We start from the raw sequence: 27,883 nt of genomic DNA, 5'->3' as shown, positions 1-27,883 counted from the left end.
ACAATGGCTTTAATAGGGTTGCTTTTCCTGAGAAAACAAACACTCCCCAACTTGACCGATTCAAACCTTGGAGGCCCAGAGGAAAATTTCCAAAACAGCAGCAAGACACTTGCCTGGAGGATGGTACCGTGTATAAATAAGAACATCCTTCTCCAAGGAGCCAGAACGGTGACTTCGTACATGCCCAGAGCTGCGGCCCTGCAGTGAGGCCACCTCCACACTCCTCATGGTTGATCAAGATGGTCCATCAAGGGTAGCAGAGAGCAGAGTCTAGGGATGAAGACAGGCTGGAGCAGTAACACGTGCTAAATAACGAGGGTGTCACCTGACTTAGGATCACCGTCTGCTTCTAAAAGGGCCTCAGAGGCTGCACAAGCAGCTCATGTGCTTCCCAGTTCACAAGTCACAGAGGCCCTATGCCAGGAGGAAAGCACTGTGGCAGAAATGACAAGGAGGAAGGGAAGGCAGAGCCAGACTTCACAGCTTACACTGGCAGAAGACAGAGCCCTGGAAGGACCCAGAACCCCAGGCAAAAAGTGAGACAATACCAGGGTGAGGAGCCCCAGGCACTGGAAGGCAGCTGCCTGCCTCACCCCTGCTCCCAACACTGCTGGATCGTCAGTGTCCCACTCCTCAGCAAATCAGCATGAAGAGTGAGCCCCCAAAAGGCAGCCCCAAGTGCCCCAGATGAGCAGCTACCTGTGGTGGCAAGTGACAAAGAGTAACCAAAGGATGGCAAAGAATGGAAAGCATCAGAGCTTAAGTCATGGGACACGAGGGACAACAAACACATCTAGAAGCTAGTGGAAGGACGAGTCACAACTTAGGTGGTTCCTGACACATGCAAACCTTCAACCCTTAACTTTTATTCTACAACTTGTGAGACAGAATTAGAAATAATAAAAGAACACAGAAACTAGCAATTTTAATAACCTGCCACCCAGGACCATTCTCTCATATTATCTACGGAAGATGTTCCCAACATTTGGGAACGAAGGGAAGGAACCTAGTACGGGTAACTGTTGACACATTAGCCTCCTGTGCCCTGCTGATGAGAAAATTCTTTACAGGCCACGTGGAACTAGCCCAGGTTTTAGTTCTATGGCTTGGGCCAACTACATGCTTTCACATGGTACTTACCAGTCAACGCATCAACATACCCTAACAAGCAAGCTTCTCAGAGTCCAAAGGATCTTTTCATTGTCCACCCAGCTTTTAAGAATTTGTTAGGTTTTAGTCAGTCTCTGCTCTGCAACAACCCTAGTGCGCTGACAAACTTGAGATTTCTTCCATACTCCATGCTGTGGATCCCAAAAGGTGACATCATTTAAGCCACCACGTTCTCTGACATCATACAAATAAAATGCAGCTCTTTTTATCAGCCATGTTATGTTTTTCTTCTTCCTTTGGCACCCAAATAACATTTGCTATCTCTTTTCCCAGGGAAAAGAGAAGGAAAGCAAGAGAATGTTGAGCTTGTGTTATACAAGCTGAGAAGGAGAGAAAAGGGAGAGCTCAGAACAGACAGAACAGCTTCCGAGCACACCTGAGCCCCCAAGCGGTTCACTTCAGCAGTTCAAATACTGAAAAGGAGACTTAGAGAAAATAGACAGTATTTTTCCTACCCACGCTCCAAATCCATCAAAGACGTTATATTAAAAATAGAGATTCTGGGCTGGGAATATAGCTCAGTTGGTAGAGTGGTTACCTCACATGCACAAGGCCCTGGGTTCAATCCTCAGCACCACAAGAAAAAAAAAATGGATTCCACTGGTAGTCATGGAGCCGTTACTTTCCATTTTTATTAGATGACTGTAGTGCTGCTTTGAGACAAGCATTGGCATCCGCAGAAGTGATCTTGTGATACCTGAATCATTGTCTTCTGTTTTTCACTCTGGTTCTTGTAACAAAATCCCCTCTCTACCCAGGATCCACAAAAGGGACTGACTGGGTTGGTCCATCCAAATCCTTCGGCCTGTCTTTGGGCATGGATGACAAGTCACAGAGTTACCTAGAAAGTTTGGGCCATATAAGAGGAAGATGGTCCCTGACTCCCCCACTTTAACTTGTGGAAGAAAATTATAAGAGCTACCTTCAGAATAAACTAAACACATAAATCAAAATATGTATGTCCACAGGCACAGGTTCTGGAAATACTTCTAAAGTAAGGAAAGGAAATGAGGCTTGGGGAAGATCAGAGGAGACAGTTAACAGCTTCCATTTTAAGAAGCTTTCATCTCCAATTCTTTGCTCTTTTTATTCCCTTCTTTCAGTACAAAGTCTATAAACAAATAAATCTCAATGGAATAAAATAAAGATGACACTCCATATTTATATGCTTGGGACTCCCCTCCACTAAAACTCCAGCAAGCCATCACTAACCCAAAACAGTTCTTCAAGGCTTAGAAACCCTCTGAGGTGATGGGAAGGAAGCACAGTCCCAAACTTGGCTTTGGTTAGCAAATCCTGAGGCTCTTCCATCAGCCTGCCCCAACCTCGCTTGTAGCAGCTGATGCCAAAACCTTCTGGAGTTATCTTGGGGCAACGACAGGGACACGGAGCTGTTTCCTAGAAGAAACCTGAGTTCACTCTAACATGACTGTGGAATAGCCCCGTCTCATCCTAGGCCTGCCTGTACTGGATAAGCTGCTCTGGGACTCGGTTTCCCATCTATGACCAGTGATAACCCTCTTCCTCCTCCCTGTATCTCAGAGAGCTGCCATGAGGACCACACAAGATACTGTTGGAAATGGCAGGTACACCTAAACTCCTCCTCATAGGACCTGCCATTTTCCTGCCCCATGCAAAACTAATATGAAAGAACAAGGCTGTCCAGAAGTGAAAGTCAAAGACTTAATGAAAGGTCACTTTCTCACCTTTATCTAACCTCTGGCATGAGACAAAGCACTGGGGAATCCTCAGGGCTGTGTTTGTGGCAGTGTGTGTGTGGGGGGGGTGGGGGGGGTGGACAGGGTCAGTTCTTTGTATCATGAAATTTGCATTTTATAGACATCATCACCCCAGTTACTCACAGTCCATTAGAGATGGACTTCCCCAACAAGGGGGCTGGTGTGTGGCTTCACTGGAGATTTATAAAGCTCCTGCTATGCACAGAGCTGTGACTAGTCATCTCACCCAGAGAGAAGTGGAGAGGCTGTGTAACCTGCCACATCACACAGCCAGGAGGCAAGGCAGCAGGCAGCAGGCGGAGGTGGCCCACCCCAAGTCGGGCAGGTCCAGGGCTTCTCCCAGGGAGAGGGCCAACTGATACCACCCTGAGCATTCACCTCTCCTTTCACTCCCAGGTGCAGAAGTGAGTTTCCAGCACACCTGAGGACCCTCTCCACTTCAGAGTCAGGTGTCCCTTCTTCCAACAAATTCCTGACTTCTTTGGTTGACCTCTAATTCCCACATGAGCACCAGGCATTTCTCAAATAGGGCCACCAATTCTCCTCTTCCCATAGAGAAGACCTGCATGGTCCTTGCGGGTGCAGGTCAACCCAGACTAAACAAGATTAATGACAAATACGTGAAATAACACGAGAGTCAGAGGTAGTGCTTCTCTTTCCACTCCCACTTTCTATGAAGCAATTGAATTCAGACTCCTCACAGGCAGCTCCCAGAGCCTGCCATCACTTGCTGAGTTTCCAAGTGCAGCATCACTTCACTGTCTAAGGTGCACGTGACCAAATCCATGTGTGACACTGCCATGAAAAAAATCCCACCCAAAGCCACAACAAGCCTTGAACAATGCAGCAGGACCCATTGCCCGTGGAGGTAAAAATATATTCACGACCCCTGCGGCAGATTAGTGATTATGTTACTTCTTAAAAATGGCCTTTAAGGATCTTTTCCATCTGCCAGAGAGCAGCCAGCTCCTCAGCTGATTCGCTCCCTTATCTGCCTGACAATGAAGCTGGCCACATGCCCTAGCCTCTACTGAATACACATGTGACCATAAGACTGACTGTAATGGAGAGATAGAAGCAGAGGGGAATCACACTATCCATGAGCTCACAACATCAACACCTCTCATCTGCAATCACCCATGATGTTTCTGCTGTCATGAGCTTGATGCTGACTAGCACTGTGGCCTTCACAACTGCCTGTGAAATAAAGTAGCACCACAAAATGTTGGGAGGCTGGGTCATAGAATTACTCATTTTCACATAGTCATACTCACTGTGGGCCTTATGCAAATGGAAAATCACCTCCCACAGCATTTGAACCATGGCATATGTTTGGGTTTATTTGTTACAGCAGCTAGCATTACATGAACTAACACAACTTGCAACACTTGCAATCATGACATTATGATCTCAGGAATAAATAGTGTGTATTCTTTGTCTTTCCCTTTTTTTAAAAAAAAAATTAGCACCTTTTCATTGCATAATCTTTATAAGCACAAGTATTGACTGAGGTTACTTCAGGCTGAGGTGCCTTCCCTTGATCTTCTCAACCACTCATGCATGGGTGCCATCCACCTACCCTTTCTGTAAACTAATGAACGTACTGGGACCTTGTAACTAGAAAGATTTTGAAAGAAACCCGTGAGATAGCAACTCTTTTTTTCCTGAGGAACAATTTGGGAGAGATTGTCACTTCGTGTTCAGGCACAAAGTCTTTAAACTGGAATTCTTTTTCACAGAGAAAACACTTCATTTCGGTTCCTCCTGATGACTTATCAAGGCAGCGTTCAGGCCCTGGATTCCACCTGGGCACCTAGCCCAGAAGAGATGGGCCTTCCCGCAATTCTGTATACTCCTGGGTCTTGTGCTCATGAGTACTGAATGAAAGTAAAAGTTACGTACAAGTAACTTTCAGCTGTTCATCAAAACTTTTATCCTTTTTTTAAAGGGAAGTAATTTCTCCTCTGTGAGGGAGTGATCTGTAGCATTCAGTCACAGACAGCCAAACAAACGATTCTTAGCTGATACAAATCAATGAATACCAATTCTGCAAAGTTTAGGGCAGAAAGAATTCCATGGAGAGTAAAGGAAAAGGAAAAAAAATGAGGGCTGTATCATCACAGGGCTAGCTAGGCACCCACATTCATCAGCTGCCAGCTGCCAGCTCATCTTGCACATGGAGACTCACCTCTCGTACATCCTTGTGACATGTAAGCCACTTCTCCGTGTGAAGGGCTTTGTGTTAGCACCACTCAGCCTCCCAGCTGGTCACCTAAAAACTGAGCCTTGCTGCCCTCAAGTCACACAGGAGGACAGGGAGGTATCTCACTGCTTGTCTACATTCCCCAACCTCAGGGAGCCTCCAGGGTCCTCGTCTACAGAACCACCTTGGACCACAAGCTTCTCCAGGCTGCTTGGAGGATGAATCAATGCACATTTATAAAGCATGTTCCTAGGCCACAGCTGCACAGGCCTCAGTGACTGCTCCAGTCATGCTCACAGGCTACTCTCCTAGAGTCCAGCCATGGCCAACAGGGAGGGAGCAGACTTCTGTGTAGCCTTGCCAACGACTCCGTACGCACTGACCACTGCCAGCTTGACTTCCCAAACACCTCATTAGTGTCACTCATTCTGGCAGCTGATTACTGTCCCAGTGCAGGACGCAGGGGCAGGGTGGGGTGGTAGGATCAGTCTGTTCCAGTGGAGGAACGTTATCACCAAGATATATGATGATAATAAAAAGCAAATCAGTGTTATGATAATTTCATTGTTGCTTTTAAATCCTCTATGAACAAGGCCCTCCCTGACTGCTTCCCCATCCCCATCATGGTAAGCCACTGTTCCAGGCTATCTTGAATTGCCCAAGTATCACAGATGTGCCTTTCCTGCCTAAGTGGCTAAGACCTCAAAGGCTGACCTGTTTTGCAGCTACTCCTCCATGCACCTGTTACAGAATAAGTGCACCAAAACTAGCTCGTTAACTGAACACCACTCAAATACTACAAGGCTGCCACCTCCAAAGTCCTGTGCAGGGAAGTTACATCAAGAGTAAGTCCAGTAGAATCCCTTTTACGCTCAGGGAAGAACGCCCTTCAGGAACATGGGAGGGAACCTAGGGAGAAAGAGATAAATCAGCCACAAGGCTTGTTCATGTGGCTCTGGAAAATGGATGGGAACAGCCCAAAGTCAGGGGGCTGCCAAGGGTGTGTGCCGACTGTACCCAGACTTCATGCATGTCAAGGAAACAGGGGTCAGAGATATTGGTTTTCAACCTGCCACAGCCCTGACCTTGCCAAGGGACTCAGGTCACAGTACTTCCCTGCTTGTGAAAGAGGACAAACATGAACTTTCTCATCCTTATCTTCGACATTCTCTGGAGCACAGAGGCAGTATCTGTGGCCTAAGATCACCCAGCAACCAAAGGAAGAGCTGAGATTTAATCCCAAGTTCTTCCAACTTCCAAATTCATGCTCTGCCCAACCATGTCCTGACTTTTACTCTGTGGGCCTTGCTCAGCCCCCTATGGTTAGACTCAGCCCCCTATGGTTAGACTCAGCCATTGGAAAAAACATCTTAGAATTGAAAACATCCATCCACATGGTACATGAAGACCTGGAGTCTCCCTCCCATTACAGAGCCTCTGAGCAGATTGTCTACCTACCTGAATCTTTTCACTATAAACTAAGACTAATTTCTACCTTCCTAGGGTTGTCAGGATTCAACAAGGTCACATATAATATATGCCTAGCAGTAACTGACACACTAAGGATCAACTTTTCATTTCCTTCTCCCCTTCAAAGCATCTTTCAGGCTCCTCCTTGCCAGGTACAGTGGAAAGAGCCCAGAAGGGGTAGAACAGACTTGAGAGCTCCCAGCAGGACAGAGAAGACACACAATTAGAACACAAGGCAGACAGCAGGACAAAAACATAATTTTATCACAGTACATGTTAAAAAATGGACTATCTCTTGCCCAAAGGAATAACAGGCTAATAAGCAACATGTCTACACTGGAATAATTATGTTTTCCTACCTTCAACTACACTGAACTAATTCACATTAGTATGATCACCACTTTGGTATCATAATTTACCACCTTGCTGCACAAGAATAGGTTTATTATGAATACTTTAGCATCTCTGGCTATTCCTCCAAATTGCTATTTTAACCAACATATCATTAAGAAATTAACATAGGTTTGGCCAAAGATTGTGTGAGTCTTTTAGTAAATTGATTTCAAAGAGAAAATCTGCATCTTTAGAAATTTCTCTTTATAATGAAGCCAGCACACAGAATCTCCCAGCCACTCTCAGAACAATGGTTCAGGTGGAGGCATATACCCAGTGTCATACAAAGTCCCAGATGGATGTTTGCCATTAAATCCTAAAAAGGCTTATCAAAAGTAGCAGAAAATGCATTTCCTATCTAGAAATGTTTGCTAAGGTTAATCCAACATTCTTAGAATGCTCTTGTATATCAAGGGAATCAAATCATAATCAAGCATGTTTAAAATGGTTATTCCTAGATACCCCGACATCATTACATAGCCAAGTGACTTTTTTTCAGTCTGAAAAACAAGGATGAGATGAGACAGCTCTGGAAGCTACGCTTGCAAAGGCCTATACATTAAACCCAATAGATAATCACTCTCTACAACTAACTCAAGGGAAAAGAGCACCCAGCTGCCAGAGCTGGTGCAACATGCCCCTCAAAAGAGTCCTTGCTAACAGGAGTGTTTTCCCCCACAACACAAGAGTGGAGTCAGAGGGAGGGTGTGTCACAGATCAGCCATTCTTTGCTTGTCGGCCAGCAGAGCCTGAAGTCTGCAAAAAAGCGCCGACCACGGGAGTACTGCCCACCCAGAGTGCCACAGGACAGGGAACTAAGCAAACACACTGAGCAAGTCACTCTCTCACCAGGGCAAAGACACAATGGAAATGAGTCCTGAAGAAGTGGAGCCCCTGCCTGTACTACTATGACAAACATAACATAGGGCCACAGCCACCTTGTGTTCTCCAACCCAGTTCCATTTCTGCCACTGTGCTCAGCACCTAAGATCCACTCTCCATCCCACAACAGTTAAGGGTGGTCACCTTCAAGACCTGCTCACAGATGAACAAAATGAAGATTGGGAAAGTGCAGAAATGTGGCCATGGCCTCCCGCTTGCAATGGACAGAAACTAGAGTAAATCAAAGTCTCCTGGACTCCAAAGCCTCCACACTCTTCCTTACCACTGTGGAGGTGGAGGAAGAGGAAGAGGAGGAGGAGGAGCAAGAGGAGAGGGAGGAGGGGAGGAGGGATGGAAGGAGGAAGAGAAAGGGAAGAAGAGGAGGGGAGGAGGGAAGGAGGGGAGGAGGGGAGGGTGAGGAGAGGGAAAGAACCTCTGCTAGTTAGAAGGGATAAATTCTAAAATAAAGGTAACTATAAACTTCAGAAGTGAAATCCCAAACAGAGTTCAGTGAGGCACCTTTTAGAAACTATGCCACACTTCTTCTTTGGTTCTCTTGAGTTGTATTCAGTGCAGCCTAAGTTATTACTTTGGACTCTGTATAAATGTACTCTACCTTCTCAAGCCAAAGTTCAGCACTAATTTTAGACTCCAGTCTTAAGAAAAAAAAAGTGTCTAAGGAACAAACTGGGGTGGGGGTGGGGGAGAAGGCACAAAAACATTACTTCAAATATCATAAAAATATTATATTGGCCTCTTTCCATCTGGTGTGCTTTGGTTGTATTACTGAAGGATATCATGCCATGTTTTAAAAAGAGCCATGTGCTTTGATGGGAATTTCTTTGTGATTAAGTATAAATACTGCTAAGACATAAATCTTTGAAATCCGCGCTACTGGCTCACAGTTCATTCATTTACCAACCCGGGTCCAGGTTCTGGCATCAATACACACAGGCTATATGACTGCGGCCACCTCAGCTTTTCCACACTCTTCTTTCCCGACTGTATGACTGGGAGTGATATTCCTAACTATCCTGGAGGCAGGCATGAGTTTCAAGGGACCACACACTGCCAACTGAAAACTAATGGCAGTTGGGTAACTTGCCTGCCCTGCACACCCTCTTCTCAGTATGCTCTCCCCTGCTGGCTACAGGGTTGAACATGTGACTCAGCCTCAGCCAATCACAGTTTTCCATTCTCCACACCAACAGTCATTGGCACAGGAAAAGGCACATGACCAGAACTGGGAGCCAATCAGAGTTCCTCTCCAGGATTTTTTTTTTTTTTTTAATTAGAACTGGAAGGAAATTCTCTTTTCCCTCTTTGATTGTGAGGGTATAAGGAGAAAGCCTGGATCTATTTGCAAGCATGGTCTCTGAGGGACAGAAGACAACCACTAGAGAGAATTCAAAACAAGAGACAAAGCAGAAGAGCACCTTCAAGACCCTCAGTCTCTGGTTCTAGTGAACTTCAGAGCCAGAGCCCATTTCCACCATGCCAGGGATCAGCAAGAGAAGGCAAAAGCTCTCCCCTGGTGTTCTGTGTTTCAGCCTGAGCTATTTTGACTTAGGTTTCTGTACTTTAAGCAAAAAGATAATGTAGGAGTTAATAGTTCATATCATCTGAACCAAATCCTCAACAAAAATAACTTCTCTTAAAGTAGATTCCTTATTTAAAAAATGAAGAAAAAGATGAGCTTTAGTAGAAGCAGCAAACACTGCTATTATTTATATAGTACTTTCCTGAAAGAAAGAGGCATCTATTTTCACTTGTAGTTACCTTATTCATTTTGGAGTGGGCTTTGTATTTGGCATAAAACTTTCTCACATACCCACACCCACTCTCAAGATTTGGACTGTAAAACTTAGGGCAAAAACAAGTGGTTATTTTTCTCCCTTCTATGGAGGGGGAAAGGTGGAAGGGTGGGGAGAGAGGGCACTGATGCTATTTTTGGTGTGTTCTCAAGAGAAACTCCCCAGGTTACCAAAGCTCTCACTTGGGAAATAGGGGTAGAAATACAAAAATAAAGCAATTTACCAAGATTTGCAGCCACTATAAGCAATTCGTTCAGTCTTTTCATAAGATTATTTTTTTACATTAAAATCTCTTCTACATTATTTTTCTCCTAAGGATTAACTGATAAAAATAGAAAGGCACAGTGGATTCCAATTCTCAAATTATCTTCTGAAATGAAGGGCAAAGTCTGAGGTCAAACTGTAGCAAGATACTGGGTGTTTATGATCTGATCTTGAACTATGGTGACCACCCCAACCTTGGGATCAATTCAAGGATGAAATGTGGGCCATGTTTGTCAAAATACACCAATGGCATTACAAATAGTCAGAGGATTGCTTAGGCCCAGTGGCCATCCCATGCACAAAAGGAATCACAGGAGGGATGCTGACTTCTCTGGACTGGGCTTACATCCAGACCTAGAAACCTAACAGCAGAATAAAGCGGGAGACTCAGTGACCGTGTAAATAGACTTGGCTTATTGGATGGAAGGTGGCATTTCATTTCTCAAAAGAATAATAAAACCATCTTTCAACATTCCCGCACAAATTGGGAACTTAAAGAAATAACCTAACAAGGTAATTTTTGTATTTTATTCTGTTCAGGACTTCAGCATATTTTTTAAGAACCCACATTGATTTCCAGACCAAGCATGCAATCTATTCATGAAGAAAGATGATTTGGAAAGAAAAGACAGGAACATTCAGGGGGAAAAGATTCACAAAGAAGATCCATGTTTAGCGGACCCTATTTATTTAACAATTTTATATATTCCTCCAAATGGAATAAAAACAAAACGTTCATGTTGGCCCACAATGCTATTTGTGAGTACTAATACTGAATGACTTTATGACTTTAAAAAGAGAGACAGGAACATCATGGTACATAAGCATATAATAATACATCCAAGAAAAAAGTTTATCTAATCCTGATATTTATAAGAAAGCTGGATCCAAAAAAAAAAATTCAAGAAAAGCTTTTTTTTTCAATCTATAGGATCATTAATAAGATGCTTTTGAGATCATGTATTTCAATGATACCCACTATGCAGAGACTGATTTCTGGATGGTCCATATACAAACTCTATATATATGGTTTATATATAGAGTGGCACAACCCAGGACACTTCAACCAAACTTGACTAAAGATATTAGCCAGAAAATTCTATGGTTTAAAAAAAAAAGAGAGAAAGGTCATGCATCACCATCATCATCACCAAGGTTAATGGAAATAAGCCAAAATGCATTCTCCAATCTTTTGCAAACATGAAAGGTAGAATGCAATCCATCCAATGGACCCGGAGGAAAGAGAACTAAACTGGAGGGTTCAGATCAGCACAGTACAAGTGAACATGGGCACAGAAGCACTTCCATACTGTTTGTATCTAAGTAATATTCTACTTCAAAAGACTGGTTGACCCCAAAGTTAAAAAGTGTGAAGGTATACATAAAACTCAGAGGTACCAAAACCAGACGTGGAGAATGGGGTTGGGGAGAACTTGACTTTAAGCCTAAAACAAGCACTCTTCCATAAAACTATGAAAAATACAAAGGCAGTTTAGTTCAGACACTTAAGTGTCTTTCCATTATACACCACAGCTGGTGCAAATAAAACTAAAACACAGACACATCTTCCCAGAGCTTTGAGTTTAGTATGTAAGCACATGTTCTATGACGGCAACTGCCATCACAGAGGTATGCACAAGGTAGGGGGTGTATGTATGTGTGCACTGCCTACGTGCTAGAGAGGACCGGGGTACTGATTGCCCGGGAGGAATTTGTGGAACAGGTGAACTAGACCCGAGTCTGGAAAAGAGTGAAATTAGCCAGACATTGAACACAGGAGGAGGAAGGGAACTGCAGGCAGAAGTCCAGCAAGAGCAAAACCAGAAGGGCACAGCACAGCTCCATGGTATGTGGAGTCTACAGGAAGCCCAGTGTGCCAGGAAATAGTTTGGGGAAGGATACAAAGTAGGGATGTGGGAAGGAGTTGAAGAATGAGAGACCCTGCCAGGTCTTCATAAAGAACCAGCAGCCTGGTGAGTCCCAGGAGCACAAGGGAATGTCCCTGGCTCTGTGCTGAGAGGAACTTGGGTTCTGTGCTAGGACTGTCCAAAGGCAGCTGAGTGAACTCTGGGCCCATAATGTTCCTAGGGCTGAGGGCTCCTGGGGCAGCCTGTGCTTCCGTACTCAGTCTCCCCACTTGCATCTCGAATGTGAAATCCACCCTGCCCCATCTCCTCCCAGCGGGGCTTTGAGAAGGGAGGATGGTGAGGGCTGTGAAATGGGATATAAACAGCAGGTGAGGTAACACTAGAGTTCTGCACTAGCCACCATACACAGGTCAAAAGCATTCTGAGAGACTCAGGTACAACCATACCCAAAGATAATAGACTGCTCACCTTTTCAATCTGAGATACTTATTCAAAGTTGGGATTTATCCCCAAATCAAGAGAGAGGCACTGACTTTGAAGGACACAAGCAGATTTTAATTTCAGAGGGATGGAGGATCATACCTGCAACAATGTGGAGGACAAAGATACAGAACAGGGTGGGGGAAACCATGCAGCAAGCCTCTGGGATTCCCAGGCTGCCAATGGCTGTCGGCTCAGATGCCACGGGAGCCACAAAACTACTATCACTGAGAGGAGCATTCCTATTTGGGAATGTAAGCCTCATATTACAGGTCTTCTGACTTTTAAGAGAGGCTACAAATCTAAGATACATATCCATATTTCCAAATATTAATTCAATTTCTGTATACTTTGTTCAGGTCAACAACACATCTGCCAGTTAGAAGTGGCACACTGGCCACCATTTTGCTACTTCTAGATACTACAGCAAGGCAGGGTGAGCATGACCACAGTGGAGATTTATGGGATCTTACTGTAAAGAGAAGCAACAGGACTTGGTGACTTGCCAGGGTGGGAATGCAGAAGTTTGGCATCACTGGAAGCTTCTGCATATATACCTTGGAGACGGAAAGAGCCACCACCCAAAAAAAGAGGGAGACATATTTGGGCTAATGATGATGTGGATATGGGGTGGGCAATAAAAGCTAAAATCAGTTTTGTATTTTTTTTCTTAATGGAACTGGATATATCAAATAGACATAGGTAACTGGTTAGAACACGAGGAGAATGCTATTAATGCAATGCCAACCTTGGACTCACTTGACTCTGGCGATAGTTGAAACTGTGGAAGCATGATTCACCCAGACTCTAGGCAAAGTAGAAGAGGGATGGGGACAGAGCCCTGGAGAACCCCAGCAGGTACCAGAAATGCCAGGGAAGCAGAAGGATCTATGAGTACCCAGCAGTTTGCTTCTTCAGGATACACTGCAGGTCTTCCACTTTGGGGAGGCCACACCAGTTTGCAGGAACTGAGGAAGAAAGGACGGGTTGGGGAAGTAGTAAATAGTTTAAAGAGCCTGGGGATATGTAATGGTCATGAGAAGTGAGGTAGGATGCAAAGAAGGAAGTCACAGCATGTAAAAAATTACTGCTCCAGGAGAAAAGAGTTCATAGGGAGAGGCTGAATACAAAAGTGAAAGAGGGGACGAAGATTCCTAAACAGAGGCATAGGGATTCAGGAGAGACATTAGTCATTGCCACACAGAGGTCTTCTCTCTAATCCTCTCCAAGTTCCTAATTCAACTTGATTTTTCTTCTGTCATTCTACTCTATTCAGTTATCATAGATTTTATAATATATTTATGTTTGCTTTCTGTCTGCTTTTTTTTCCCACAAGAATGATAGTCCCATGAGAACAAGAGCTTGCTATATTTACCATATACTAAGGCCTCCCAAAATATTTGACACATGAGATACCTAAGATTTATTGGATGACTGGGTAAACAGAGAAAAGTTTGGGGAGGAGAGATACAGCAGAATGTGGAGCAAGTCTGATGACCTCTACTTTCTCAGTAGAATGGGCCATGAGATCACTTGCAAAACCTGAAGGAGGAGGCTTTGAAGATCTCTGTGTTGAAGATTACAATGTCAGTACCAGTTTGCAACCTGGGAGGAAATGAGCTTGTGGTTTGGAGACCTAAAAATCCTGGAGGTTTTGACTCCAGAAGTTGAGCATCCCAGAGTGAAAGCAGGATTTCTCAGGTGTACTGAGAAACTGGAGTGGGTGAAGGTCCCAGGATTGAGATGGTCAAAGAATTCAGACTCTGAGGCATCACCCATATGCACTCTGGGAATAGAGAAGGAGGAAAAGCCTGTGATCCCAAGTCCCCTATGCTGTGACAGAAGGACTGCCTGGAAGAGGATAGCAATGTGAAAGTGTGGCTGGGGACTTGATTAGGTCATCAACTCACTTCCAACTCTTCCACCTCAAACAATCTCTGGCCAGTGTTTAATCACCCATGAGTGGAAATGCAAATAATATCCTTCAGAGACTCACTTACTTTTTGTCCTTTCACTAATGTATGAACTTCATGGGAGGCAGAAATTTTCTGCATTGATTCATTCCTTAGAATAAATGATGGATGACATCTTCATGACCTTCAATAACTGCTCTGCGCTGTGCAATGTTTTCAAACATAATTTTAATAAGGATTCAAAACTAGAGCTTGAAAGAAACCTTAGATTATTTGGGCTAGTACCTTCAATTGTATACCTGAAAGAAATCTTTGCTTACATTTTGCAAACAGCACATAATTACTGATTTAGATATGCAGATAGCATGGAAAGAACCTTCAATTTTTAAGTGTGCTTTAGATATACAAATTAGCAACGCTGACATCTGTGTTCAACTTTTGATATAAAATCTCCAAGGTACTAAATTATCAAATAAATTGTTGCAGAACAGTTCAGAGAAATAAACTGCTCCCTGGCTTGAAAGAGGAAGACAAACCTTCAAGCATCTTTTTATGTTGATGCTAAATATAAGAACAATCTCTGCAAATTAGTCAAAGCGAGATACAGCAGCACTTAAGAGATCTCAAGACAGAAACATACTTAGATTATGTTTTGTTCATTAAAGCACTAAAATCTTCAATAGCATCTTCCATAATACCTGAAGGTGCAGTGCTGTCTTATGTAATAGAAGCCTTCCCTCCTCGCTCAGCTTGTGGGCAAATTAAATACCTAATTCCGTCCAGAATTTGAGTACTTTCACCCATCTGTAGTCACTAACCAGTCTCACAAGCCCCACCTCGACAGGTGACGAAAATTACAGAGATCTGCTAGATAGAGTTAAACCGGATGCAGAGGCCAATTGAAAGCTCTCCCTCAAAGCCCTGGTGCCCTCCGCCCTGCTCAGTCAGAGGTAGAGAGTCAGAGTCCGGCTTTCCCTGTCCGGCGGACAAGCCAGGCGAAGTACGGGATAGGGGACGCCCGCGAGTAGCCGGATTCCTCAGGTTCAGGGTCAGGGGCGCCAGCCGGGATGGACCCCCAGGAGCCACGCCGAGCTCGGGCCACGTCTCCGCGGGCCTCGGCGTTCCCAGATGTAGGCACACCTGGACGCCCCGGCCGGCGCGCCGCTCCTCGCCCGGCCCGGGCGCTCCTCGGGGTTGCAGCGGGCGGGACCGGGAGCCGGGGCGCACCCAGCCCCGGCCAAGGCAGCCCGAGAAAGTTCCCTCCGCCTCGACGACGGCGTCCCGGCCCCGCTCGCCCCGCAGCCTCGGGTCGGGCGCAAGGTCGCGGAGCCGAGCTGGCGGCGCGCGGAGCCCGGGGACCGCGCAGCCGGTACTCACCGCCCGTCGCTCGGATCCCCAGGGGGCAGCCGCGGAGCGCGGTGCGGCCGGAGCCGGGTCTCGGCGGGGCGGGGGAGCCGGGGAGGGAGGGCGGCAGCGGCGGCGGGGAGGGAAGGAGGCGGCGGCGGCGTCTGCAGACTCCGAGCAGCCCGTGCAGCCCGTGCAGCCCGAGTGCTGGAGCAGCGGCCGCGGCTGGGGCTTTATCGCCGCCCGGCGCCGCCCCCGCCCCTTCCTGCCGCCCCCGCCCCCGGCCCGCCCCGCCCCGCCTTCCCGCCGCCGCCTTTGTGTGCCAGCGGGCTGCAGCGCCCCAGCGCCCGGGCTCCGGGACGCCCCCACTCCGCCACGGCTTCCCGGATTCCGTCCCCAACGGGTCCCCGTCGTGGGGCTGCGCCCAGAAAGCGCCTGGAAACGCGCAGACCCAGAGGTGCGGTGCCGGCCGTGGCCCAGCTGCACGTGGGTCGCCGGATGGGCGTGTGCGGAGTGGCGGGGGTGGGGGGATCCTAGGACCAATGGCGCGTCCCCGGACGCAGGACACGTCGTCTTGACTGACCCCTGGGAGATGGGGGCGCACCCGGACCCCGTTTAGGTGATGGGGATAACGACGGCCGGACGCGGCTGGAAAGGGACAGAGCATCCCTCGAGGCGCGTTGCGGGGTGCCCTAGAGCCCACTCCTCTTCGCCTGGAACAGAGGAGCTGCGGTGGGTCTATTGAGGCAGATGACAGAGAAGGGAATCCAGAATACTGGATTCCTGGCTGCGGTGACATCACGAGGTACCCGCAGAGTCCTGGGAATTCAGCCCCTGTCAACCGAAAACTACAGCTGATGGGACCCCGTGCGCCAGGAGAGAGGTGAAGACCTAGGCCGGCAACAGGGGGCGGTCCTGCTCCGGCCTCTTAACCCAGATCTCTTGTCCTGTCCTTTGCATCAAGTTAGGGTTGTGGGGACCCAACTTTAATGACAATTTATCTTGCCTTTAGTGTGAAACCTCCCTAGCAGGCCTGGGGCCCCAGCTATGAGAAAGAAATGTGGCAAATCTTGGACCAGGCCTGAATTATGTTTTCTTCTACTGATGAGAGCAACTTGGAACACAACTCTGCAGTCATCCTTTAGCACGTAGGTGGCCAGGCTAGACAGTGCCTAGGTGTGTTGACAGAGGGGTTACTTTTAAAAACATAAAATCGGCACCAGCCTAAGGATGTTCTAGTCTCTCCTACAATAAAAGGGAGAAAGAAAAAGAATAAAGCTATAGGGAGATTTGCCCCAAAATAAGAAAACATGAAATAAAGAAATTGTTTTATATTCATGCCTAATATTCATATTCAGTTGCAGGGAATTATATAAATCTTTTTTTTCCTTGTTGTTCCCCTTGCCTGGTGTCTGAAATGGTTTTCCCCCAGGCTTTTCTCATGACTGTCTCCTAATACTTTAGGTCACAAGTCAAATGCTGTCTCCTCTGGAAGACCTTCCTGAAGTTAAATTCACTTCCTTCCTTCTCCAACCTATCACTTTCATCAGAGCCCTCATCATGAATGTATTAAAAAAAAAGAACTTGTTTCTTTCACTCTCCCTCAATATAATATGCTCCCAGAGATCAGGGAAAAGAAAGCAATTTAACATGGTTCCCTATCCACCTGATCCTTAGTGCCCAGAGCCATACTATACATATAGCACTTGCTCAATAAATATTTGTTGACAGGGAATGAAGAAATGACAAGTATCTATCAAATATGATAATGATAGTTTTGTGGCTTGGCTCATCAGGGTGGGTGCGTTGAATCTGGAGAAAGTACAGATGGGCTGGAATGGGGGAAATGAGAAGAGAAAGCCCGCAGCTGGGGATGAGCTCCCTCCATGTGTTGAAGAAGCTGGGAATAGCCTCTTCCAGGTGGGAGGGAGTCATTGGAGAACCTACTGAAAAGACAAACTAGGACCAAGAAATGTAGGTGAAGCCAGATTAGGAATGCTTGCCAGGTTTTATCTCAGTCCACTTCTATCGCAATCATTTTTTTAAACTGAAATTTTTCGTTGAGACAATTGCAGGTCCCATGCAGTTGAAAGAAATAATAATCAGAGATCCCTTGTAGCCTTCCCTCAGTTTTCCTCAACAGTAACATTTCACAAAACTATTGCATAATATTATACTCAGGATATTAACAGTGATACATTGACTCATATCTCAAACACTGGTTGATTTGCTCTTCTCAATTTTTTAGTAAAGTTATTCTAAAGTTAAAACAATTTTTGAGAGAGATGCCCAGCAGTACTTCAGAGGATTTTAGTCTTTTGTAATGAAGTTAATGTTTTTCAGGATAACATAAAATCTTGTTTTTCCAATTAGATGATTGATGGGGTCCAGACTCTTTATCTATAAAAGACATTCAGAAGTCCTGAGGATTTTCAATTTTGTTTATATTTTCATGACTGGCGGGTCACTTCCCTATTCAGTACTGTCGAAGGAACATTTTTGAGCAATACTGTACATGACTTGTCAATTCTGAAATCAGACAGACAGGATGCAGTATTAACTAATATGCTAAAATAAGCCCAGCCACTAATTCTTTTCTCTTTCCTTGGCCATTAGATGGGACTAACCATAAGCGTCTTCCAAGGGAAAGAATTCAAGACAAAGACCCATTCTGCCAGAGGGGTATGCTGGGAATACCAACTCTGCTCTTTACTGAGTGTGCATGGTTGGTATCAGCCAGCTTTCCTGATGCCAACAGGAGGAGACAGAAACAATGCCCTTTCCATGATATTCAAGTCACAGGGCACTCTGACACCTATCTCCAGAGGGCTGTTCCAAAGAAGGTGTGTTCCTATGTCAGCTGGTGCTCTCCAGGTTCCCGTCTTCCCTTCCAGTATTTGACCTTCTTTGAAATATATTTCTCATCGCTGTCCAATCAACCTTTCTCTTCTGTTGCTGCCTTGGTGTGATTTGAGAAATCCAGACACTTAACTCTCCTATGTGGCTCTTTCTTTACAACTTCACATTCACAGCAGAATTTCATTATGTCCCTCAATTGTGTGGTTTGCCTTAATCCACAGATACAGCTTCAAATTGTTTATTCCTTAAAAAATAAAAAGAAAAAAGTGACCTGGAGTTGAGCCAGCTCTAGCCAGACTCTGAGTTTGGCTTTGTGTCCATAAGCTGCAGTTGGGAGAATCGCAAGAAATGCCCAAACAGAATAAAACAAATGATCTATTTAGTCTCGTTTCCTCTCTTGGAAGAGGTCCAGCGTGGAGTGCCTTGGAATAAATGTAAATCCCCTGACCCCACCTCCTCTGTTCCCCCATGCTCCCAAACAGTATGACCTTGTATTTAAGTAAAAACTGTCCTTAGCTCCCAATGGGGTGACAGTGTTTTGTCTGGAAGACTGATGGATAGGATATTACAATAATAAGATAATGATAGTAGTTTCTCTCCTATCTAACCTCTACTTAAGATATTACACCACAAGAGTGCATGTTACACAACATGATAGATGCAAATGCTGTTTTGTAAGATTGTTTCAACCAGGGGAAAGGAGAATGGTTTTAACAGTTCATTTATACAATCACTTTCTGGGGCTTGGCACTGATGTTTTTGTTGTTGTTGTTTCGGCTTATAAAAGACATTTGCCTTTTATTTCCCTTTAAAGTTGGCTTTCAAATAAATCCAATTTCCTCTTTTGTAACTTCTGAAACTGATTAAGCCAGAACATCCATTTGTTCTTTCCTATTGTCTATTTTTCATTGACAGATTCAAAGAAGAGACTTTACTAAGTGCTGACCTGGGTATTATTTTCTACTTATATTTGACCAAATTGGTTGGAACACTCAGGTCCTGAGAAGCCCTATGGCACTGACCCCTCAAACAGCAACCTCTCAGCTCTCCTATTACCACACGACGGATGTTCCCTTTCTCCTTCTACGAGTCTCTTTCATCTGTCCTTTCAACCTATCATTGGGCTCTCCTTCCTTCTGCCAACTCTTCCTCCATCCTTCCTTCTCTTCCAGAAGTTAGCAGTTTCTTCCATTGCCAACTATAGTAGTTTTTCCATTATTCTTTATCACCTTTGATCCTCTGGCAGCATTAGTTCATATTTTGCCCATTTTTGAGACTCCTCTGTCTAACTCTCTGTCTAACTCCTCTGTCTTCCTCTCTTGCTTCTATCTTTCCCTGATCAAATCCTCCTCCTTCTGGGGGTAGGCACGGTGCAATTGACTACCCTCAGCTCTGTCTTCTCTTCTCCACCCCCTCCCAACAGAATGAACATTGATTGATTTGTGGCCAGCCAGTATCTACTGTCCCCATCTTTTCCTAGCAGAATCACTTCTGTTCATGTGCCATCTTTTTGGGAATGCAAGTCAAGGTGTCCTTACTCCCTTTAGCTAAAGGGTGGGCATCTGATCAAGCTGATTAGGTTTCCTCTCACTACTTTCACTCTTGAAAGGGGGGGGGAAAAGCAGGTGGACTGACTCATTGCAGCTTGATGAGATGGTGAGCTCTGCCCATCAGAAGACCAGAGCTTCTTTACCCCTGCCCTTCTGAGTAGAGGTCCACGGTGGGTTATGTTGCTGTGAGCCATTTCCACTTGTAGCCAAGGACCTCTAACTGTCATAACTTAGGCGCATATGACTTCACTTCATTCTGGATGAATTTCAAAGCTGTATCTACACAGACCCTTGATCAATGTCCTAAGGTCCATTTATATAGCTCCAAATACCTGGCAGTTACCTCCACTTAATATCGCCCTACAAATTCATACATAACAACTCTAAAAACAAATTGATTATCTTCATCCCCAAACCAGTTTTTCCTCCTGTGCTGGCTAAGTGTTTCACAGGAGTGACCACCACTTCAGTCACCAAAGCCAGAAAGAGGGAACAAATTCTCCCTCCTCCTTGGCCCTTGTTCATCCCATAGCCAGCAAGTCCCTGGTGCTGTTATTTTCTTCACCAAATCCCTCTTATTCACCTCTGGTCCATTTTTTTTCAAGCTAGTTCAAACCTTTATTGCTTCCCCCCTAGACCACTCTAATGGGTTCTAGCTCTCTTCTCAGACTCCTGATCCCTTCCACAACTGTCAGCCTAATCTATCAAAAGGACTGCTTTAGTCACACCACTCTCCTCCTTAAAATAATCCCATGTTTGTCACTAAGGTCCAAATTCCTTGGTGTAAGCAGTTGGGAGAGCTTATGGGCCCAGGCTCTGGAACTAGACTGCATGTCTTCCAATCCCAGTTTCATCCCTCTGCATTTTTTTTCAAATAGTTTATCTGAGCCTCAGATTCCTTCTTTATAGAGTGGGGGATAGCTATAGAATAACCTATTCACAGGGTTATGTGAGGATCAAGTAGTTAATCTATGAAAAGGGTTTACCTGAGTGTCATACAGTAAGTGCTCAATCAAAATGACTGCAACGAAAGCTCTTCCATAATCTAACTCCAACCTGCCTTTCTAGCAGTATCTTCTTATTTTTCTGATACATTATTAAAGACTTTACCAAATAGAAATAAACAACTGTACCATATGGTATTTTTTTTTGTTATAACTGTACTGTTGTTGAAACCACTCTCTCTGTATTGAATACCTCTTTTTCACTCCACCCATCAGTTTTCTAGTGTTGGATTGCAACCAAATAATAATAACCATATTATGTGTTCACCATTCTGCGGGTAGGCCAGGGGGGCTTCAGCTGGGATGGCTCTGACTGATTCACCTGGCGCTGTCTGACATCTTTGGTGCAGCAGCAGGATTCTAGATGGCCCCTCACATGCAGACCCTCGGTGGGGATGGCTGAAACCCTGCCTCCTCTCTTCTCCAGTTTTTTCATCTTTCTGAGCCTTTTCCACCTTGTCATGCTTTGCACTCAAAGGTTTCTCCTCTACATGGTTTTTCCAGAGGTAACCAGACTCTGCATGATGGATCAAAACTCCAAAATGGTGAGAACCAAAGCTGCAAGTTTTCTTCAGGACTAGTTCTAGGTTTGGCACAATGCCACTTTGGCTGTCACAGTTCAGAGCAAGTCATAGGCTTTCTAAGGTACAAGGAAGATTAGTAGATTCTGCCTCTTGATGAGAGGGATATCAGTCAGCTTGGGCTGCTGTAACCAGATCCCATAGACGAGGGGCTTAACCAGCTGACAGTCGTTGCAGATATGGCCCCTTCTCATGGTGTGCTCACAGGGCCTTTCCTTTTCCATGGGGGGAGAGAGAAAAAGACAGATCTGTGTCTCTATCTCTTCCTAAAGGACAAAGAGCCTCAGCCATATGAGCTTTTTAAACCTTAATTACCTCCTTAAGACCCCGCTTCCAAATACAGTCACATTGGTGGGTAGGGGCTTCAACATCTCAATTTTCGAGATCAAAATTGATTTCATAATAAGAGAAGTGGCAAAATCACATTGCAAAAGGGTACATAAGATGGGAAGGGATTACTCTGGCCATTTTTTGACATAATCCTCCACCTTTCTCTGCCACTAAAATCATTTTCATCATCCACAACCTCTTTCTCTCTCTTTCAGCCCAGTCTCTCTCTATTTAGTCTTCCTCCAGCTGTAAGTGTAGGCCACTTATTTTATACTATTGCATCCTGCCTTGAATGTCAGCATTTGATTTAGGTTCTAACCTCAAGGCTGAGGACCCTGTATATATTTATGTTTTCACATAGTGCATTGCATAGAGAAGAGCATAATAAATAGTAAATGTTTATTGAATGAATAAAAAAATGCAATTAATTTTACTATTCCAAAAGAGAACAGCCACTCAAACCATGCGTTTACTCTTTATATGTCCTAAGTCCTCCACCTCTTTCACCTCTATTGAGCATTGAATAATGGGAAGGAATCAGAAGACTGAACACTGGGAACCAGGATTCCTGGCTTCCTCTCCTGTTTCTGTGATCTTTCCTCTCCTGTGATCTTGGGAAAGACATTTAATTTTTTCGAGTCTTAGTGTTACAGTTTGGAACTGGAATGTTCTCCAAAGGCTCATGTGTTGAAAGCTTGGACCCAATGCAGCAACATTTGGGGGTGGTGCTTCTGGGAAGTGCTCTGATCTCAGGTGAACAAACCCATTGAAGGATTCATAATTGGTGAACGCCTCTTATCAGGAGGTGCTGGAAACCTGAGGATGTGGGACCCTGTTGAAGGAAGGGGATCTTCGAGGGCATGCCTGTGGGGACTGTATTCTTCCCTCAGCCCCTTTGTCTGTCTCTGCTTCCTGGCTGCCAGGAGATGAGCAGTTTTCCTCTGCCATGCCCTTCCGCCATGATGTTCTGACTGGCCTAAGTCCCAAAGTGACACAGCCAGCCAACCATGGATTGAGACCTCTGAAACCATGAACCAAAATAAGTCTTTCCTTTAAGTTGTTTTACTCAGATATTTTGCCACAGGTGACAAATCTGACTAGCACACCTGCAAAGGTTCATACATTAAAGGCTTGGTCCCAGCTGGTGGCACTATTGGGAGGTCTTGGAAGCTTTAGGAGGTGGGTCACTGGGAGTGTGCCATGAAGATTTATATTGTCCTTGGCCCCTTCCCTTCCCTCTCTCTCTCCCTGATGCTTCCTGGCCACCAGGAGAAGACCAGATTTGTTCCTCCCTACCCTCCCACGCTGTGATGTTCTGACTCCTCACAGGCCTAGAAGCAATGGAGCCAACTGACCATGGACCCAAACCTCCAAAACCATGAACCAAAGTAAATCTTTCCTATTTGATATGACTTGTCATGCTGATGGCAAAGCAGACTAACACACTCAGTTTCTTCGTGTCTAAAAAAAGAGTAACAGAATACCCTTTATAGGATTGTTGAGGGAAAGAAGTATGATATTAAGTAAAACACATTGTAAATGCCCAAGAACTTCCAAATATCAGCGTTATTGTCAATTTTGAAAAACTCTGTCAACTTCACTGGTCCAACTTGATTGCTTGTTGGTTCAGATCAACTGCTGTGGTCTCAATGTTTGTGTCCCCTTAAAATTACCATTCTGAAAGCTAATCACCCAGGGATGACATTGGGTAGGGGAAGTGATTCCTGAGGACCCTTCGGGAATGGAAGAAGTGCTCTTAAAAAAGGCCTGAGAGAGGCCTTTGAGATGAAATAGGGAGAAGGTGGCCATCTATGATTGAAGAAATGGCCCTTTACCTGACACTGAATCTACGGGTTCCTTGATCTTGGACTTCACAACCTCCATAATTGTGAAAAATAAATTTCTGTTGTCAACCAGCCACCAAGTCTGAGGCATTTTGTTATAGCAATCCAAACCAACCCTTTGGTGTACCTGCTAGAGTGTCTGGCACATTATAGAAATCAATAAATGATGGCATTTATTACAGTTCTCCCAGACTCTATTGGCAGGTGTCAGGGAAATAAAAAATGAAGACAAGTGTCCTGAGATTTCCAGTTATTTACAGATAGGGGAGGGAATTTGTTTTCTTAACACTCCTGACTTCCAAGCCAGGTTAGAAAAGCTTTCTGAGAACTATGTTGGTCTGTCTCCAAATATCTAGAAATACCTCAGAATCATCAATCTCTCTCAGACAGCAGAGTGAAGGCAACCAAACTCCCAAGGTAGCTTCTGGGTTAAGAAAAATCATCATCATAAAGATAAGCAAATTTGAACAATCACAGGCTGCTTAATTTAACCAGCTCTAGTTGGTCATAGGGCAGGGCCTGATCTGTATTGCATCTCTGTGTTTCAGGTCACCAGAGTCTCCGTTGTGATAAAGGACCCCGTGTCTCACCTCATCTGCTTCCACTTATCACCTCTACTCATACACCATTTGGGATTTAATGAGGATAATGATGCCTCATGTTTATGAGCCCCCAAGGAAAGACTGGTTCTTATTAAGTAATAGAAACCAATTATTAAGTTATACCAGACATAGAGAGTCATTGTCACTTTTTAAACAATTATTCCATAAAGGGCCACCAAGAAGACACTTTCCAGTCTCTAGCCTCTTCTTTGTAGACTTCTACCCTAAAGGGTCTTTGAATAAGCAACTAAATAGCAAGGAAGTCTATAAAGGTGAGATGTTGGCTAACTGTATTGACTCAGCTGGTATGCACATCATCTTAGCATTGACCATATCTTCAGAGATTTCTAGAATAATCAAGGCACCTTAGACACTGTCCAGCCCAGAATGCCTTAAGTATAGTCCAAGATGACCTGCAAGATCACCCTGAGATTCTTGTTAAAAATGTACCCGAAAGTCCAATGCAGTGCCATACACCTATAATCCAAGCTACTCATGAGTCTGATACAGGTGGTTCACAAGTTTGAGGCTTACCTGGGCAATTTACCAAGACCCTATCTCAAAATAAACTGAAAACCACAAGGATGCACCTGGGATTCTATCCTCACATCTGCTCATCCTTCTGAATCTGAATTCTTTAACAAGTCTGCCAGATGTCACTTATGGACACATCTAAACACTAATATAGTCCAAGTCCTTGATTATGAAGATGTGGTCCTTAGACCAGCATCACCAAGGGGGTTGTTGGTGTTGTGGTATCTCAGGTCCCGTCAAAAACCACTTTTTAACCAGATGCTCAGATGCTCAGCTGAGTCATGTGGACATTAAAGTTTACAAAGACTTGTTTAACTAATATAAAAAGTAGCTGACATCCAAGGACCAATGGATTTGCCCTAGGTCATGTAGCTAAGCCAGGAGATCATGTGGATAACTAGATAAGAGTCCATTCTTAGAGTTAGATAGAACAGTGCTCAGATCTCTTCCCTTGGCCAGCCTGAAATCTTAGGTAATGCCTTGAATATCCCTAAACCTCAGTTTGTTGTTAAAGGAGTAGCAATACTACCTCATAGGCTCATTGAGAAGTTAAAATGAACATACGTTCATTGTACTCAGAAAGCTCTCAACCATCAGTTATTGAGGCCATTATTCTAACTTTGATCTCCTGATTCTGTGCTGTCTCCAAAGTGTCCCATGTTGTATGCAAGTAAACAGGAAATAGTATTTTAGATGAATCTGGTCTTTTTGAGGCTATTATATCAAATTTTGATTCTATGGTTTGAAAGAATGAGGACAAGGGATGGGGCCTCCAGGGGAGAGTAAACAGAATGTGGTATAGCCGTGGGGTTTCGGGTTCCTGCTTCCCTGGTTCTCCCTTGCTTGCCTTGCTCGAGATGCCCTGAAGAGCCACCCAGTCTCTGGGGAAGCACCAGGTTGGGTGAGGCTTCTGCCCACAGCTTGCCCAACCTGCCAGGTTGCTTCTCCTCTCCTCACCATCATGGGCTCCCCTCCTCTGGACCCCCGTGTGTTCTTGTACAATCTCCCTGTAGCCTTCCAAAACAGCTTCCTGGGGAAGTTCAACAAACCGTGGGCCTTCCTTCTGTACATCAAAAGTTTCCTGACTTTGCCTGTTTCTACAAGATGGCCAGCTAAGGTGAGAAATCAGCTGGCTTCACTTCCTTTCAAATAATACTTGCATCTTAATGACATCTTTTCGTCTTATGTGCTACAGAATGAGTAATGTGTCATCCCATGGCACAGATGTTTTTGAGTGGAATGACAACAGGATCTTTTTTAGCATTCATTCCTCAAATCCTGCAAATGTGAACAACAGTAGCACCATCTCCCACTAACAATCCCTAGGGACCCTCTTTCTCTTTCTCCTTCCCCTTCTGCTTTGTCCCTCCCCCTCTCTCATTTTATAAGCCATATGGCCTTACAAGGTTGAGAACACAGATTTTGGAGTCAGACTTCCAGAGTTCAAATGCACGCTCTGTCATTCACTGTCTTTGGAACATGGACAAATTGCTTAACTTCCCTGTACCTCACCTGTAAAATAGAGTTGAGGACAGTAGCTAGTTTTTTAGGTTGTAGTGAAGTTTTCACATATTAAGTTTTATTAAGTGTTCGAAGCAGTGTGTACATTGTTGTCACCATGAGTCAGGGACCAAATCGGGTGCTGTGGTTCCAAAGATAAACAACATAATCCCTATACATGGAGATTTGAGCAAAGGGAAAATATAGGGAAGATGGTAAGATAAAGTTGGAGTAGGGATGATACTCAGGTACATGCCTGAAATTCTAATATTCCTGGAGGTGGGCAGCAGATTTGGCTTCAAGCTTCCTAGCAACTAGGGTCTGAGATAAACTGTGTAGGAGAAACATGACTGTCTGTGGCACTTAGTCTCAATGTCCCCTTTGTGGATTTTCAGGGAGATGGTACTACATTGTGTGCCAACAACTAGTAGATCAATTTTATGTTATAATATTACAACATCCTTTACTATTAATTGATGGGATTATCCCAAAGCATAATCAGAAAACATTATTATGGAGAGTGAAGGCAGAGCACCAATGTCATTTGTTTCAGGATCCTACAGTCTAACTCTTTGGTATTGCTGCTTAATCCAAGGATGAATTTTAGAGCAGTGATCCCCAACTCTTTTTTCCTTGAACTCTACTTAAAAAAAAAAAATAACCTTTTTTATTTTGGAATAATTTTAGTTTTACAGCAAAGTTGCAGAATAATATGAAAAGTCCACAACTTAGAAGTTAACTCTGGCACCTTATCACTCACTAAACTCTAGACTTCATTTGGATTTCACTAGTTTTTCGCCTGATATCTTTCCATTCCAGGGGCCCATTAAGGATACCCATTGCATTTAGTCATCGTGCCTCTTTGGTCCCCTCTGTTGTGTGACTGATTCTCATTCTTTTCTCATTTCTCATGACCTTGACAGTTATGAGAGCCAAGAGTTTTGTAGAATATCCCTCAGTGTGTGTTTGCCTGGTGTTTTCTCATGATAGATTGGGCTTCTGGGACTTGGGATGGTACCACAAAGGTGAATCTCTCAGCTCTTCTCGGCATGTCCCACCTGGGTCACATGATGCCCATGTGACTCATCGCTAGTGATGTTCCCCTTGATCATTCAGTAAAGTACCATTTGCCTTATTCCAACGCAACTCTACTGCAAAGTCAGTTTCCCGCTTTCTGTCTTCTATTCTTTGGGTGCATGGCCCTAAATCCTACTTACTTACTTAAAGTGAGTTAAGTCCTGCTCAAGGTGAGCAAAGCTCTACCTCCAGGAGGTGGGGATATCTGCTTACATTAAATGAAACTCTTGAGTATGGAAGGTTTGTCTCTCCTCCTCTCCTTGTCTATTTCAGTTATGTATTTATATCAACATGGACTCCTGTGGGTTTATTTTATAATTGTGTTATAAAGCAATACTTCACTATTCATTTTGTAGCCCCCAAATTCCCAGCTTTGGCTATTGCAAGCTCTACCTGTGTCCCTTTGTCTGGAACAATCCATACCCAACTCAGGAGCTCTGGTTCCTTTCATTGGAGGAAAAT

At 44.6% G+C, this 27,883-nt stretch overlaps 1 protein-coding gene across 1 annotated transcript in view; it reads right to left on the bottom strand.

The window, feature by feature from the left end:
- The window catches only part of Serpine2 (serpin family E member 2), a 60,352-nt gene extending 44,620 nt beyond the window's left edge, over nt 1–15,732 (bottom strand). The window contains exon 1 of the mRNA XM_076865828.1: nt 15,574–15,732. The gene's annotated coding sequence lies outside the window, so the exon portion shown is untranslated. The remainder of the gene's footprint in view (nt 1–15,573) is intronic.
- Between the last annotated feature and the right edge of the window lie 12,151 nt (nt 15,733–27,883).

This window comes from Callospermophilus lateralis, chromosome 9 (assembly GCF_048772815.1).
Source record: "Callospermophilus lateralis isolate mCalLat2 chromosome 9, mCalLat2.hap1, whole genome shotgun sequence".
Taxonomy (NCBI): Eukaryota; Metazoa; Chordata; class Mammalia; order Rodentia; family Sciuridae; genus Callospermophilus; species Callospermophilus lateralis.
This window is presented reverse-complemented; position numbering and strand designations above follow the sequence as displayed.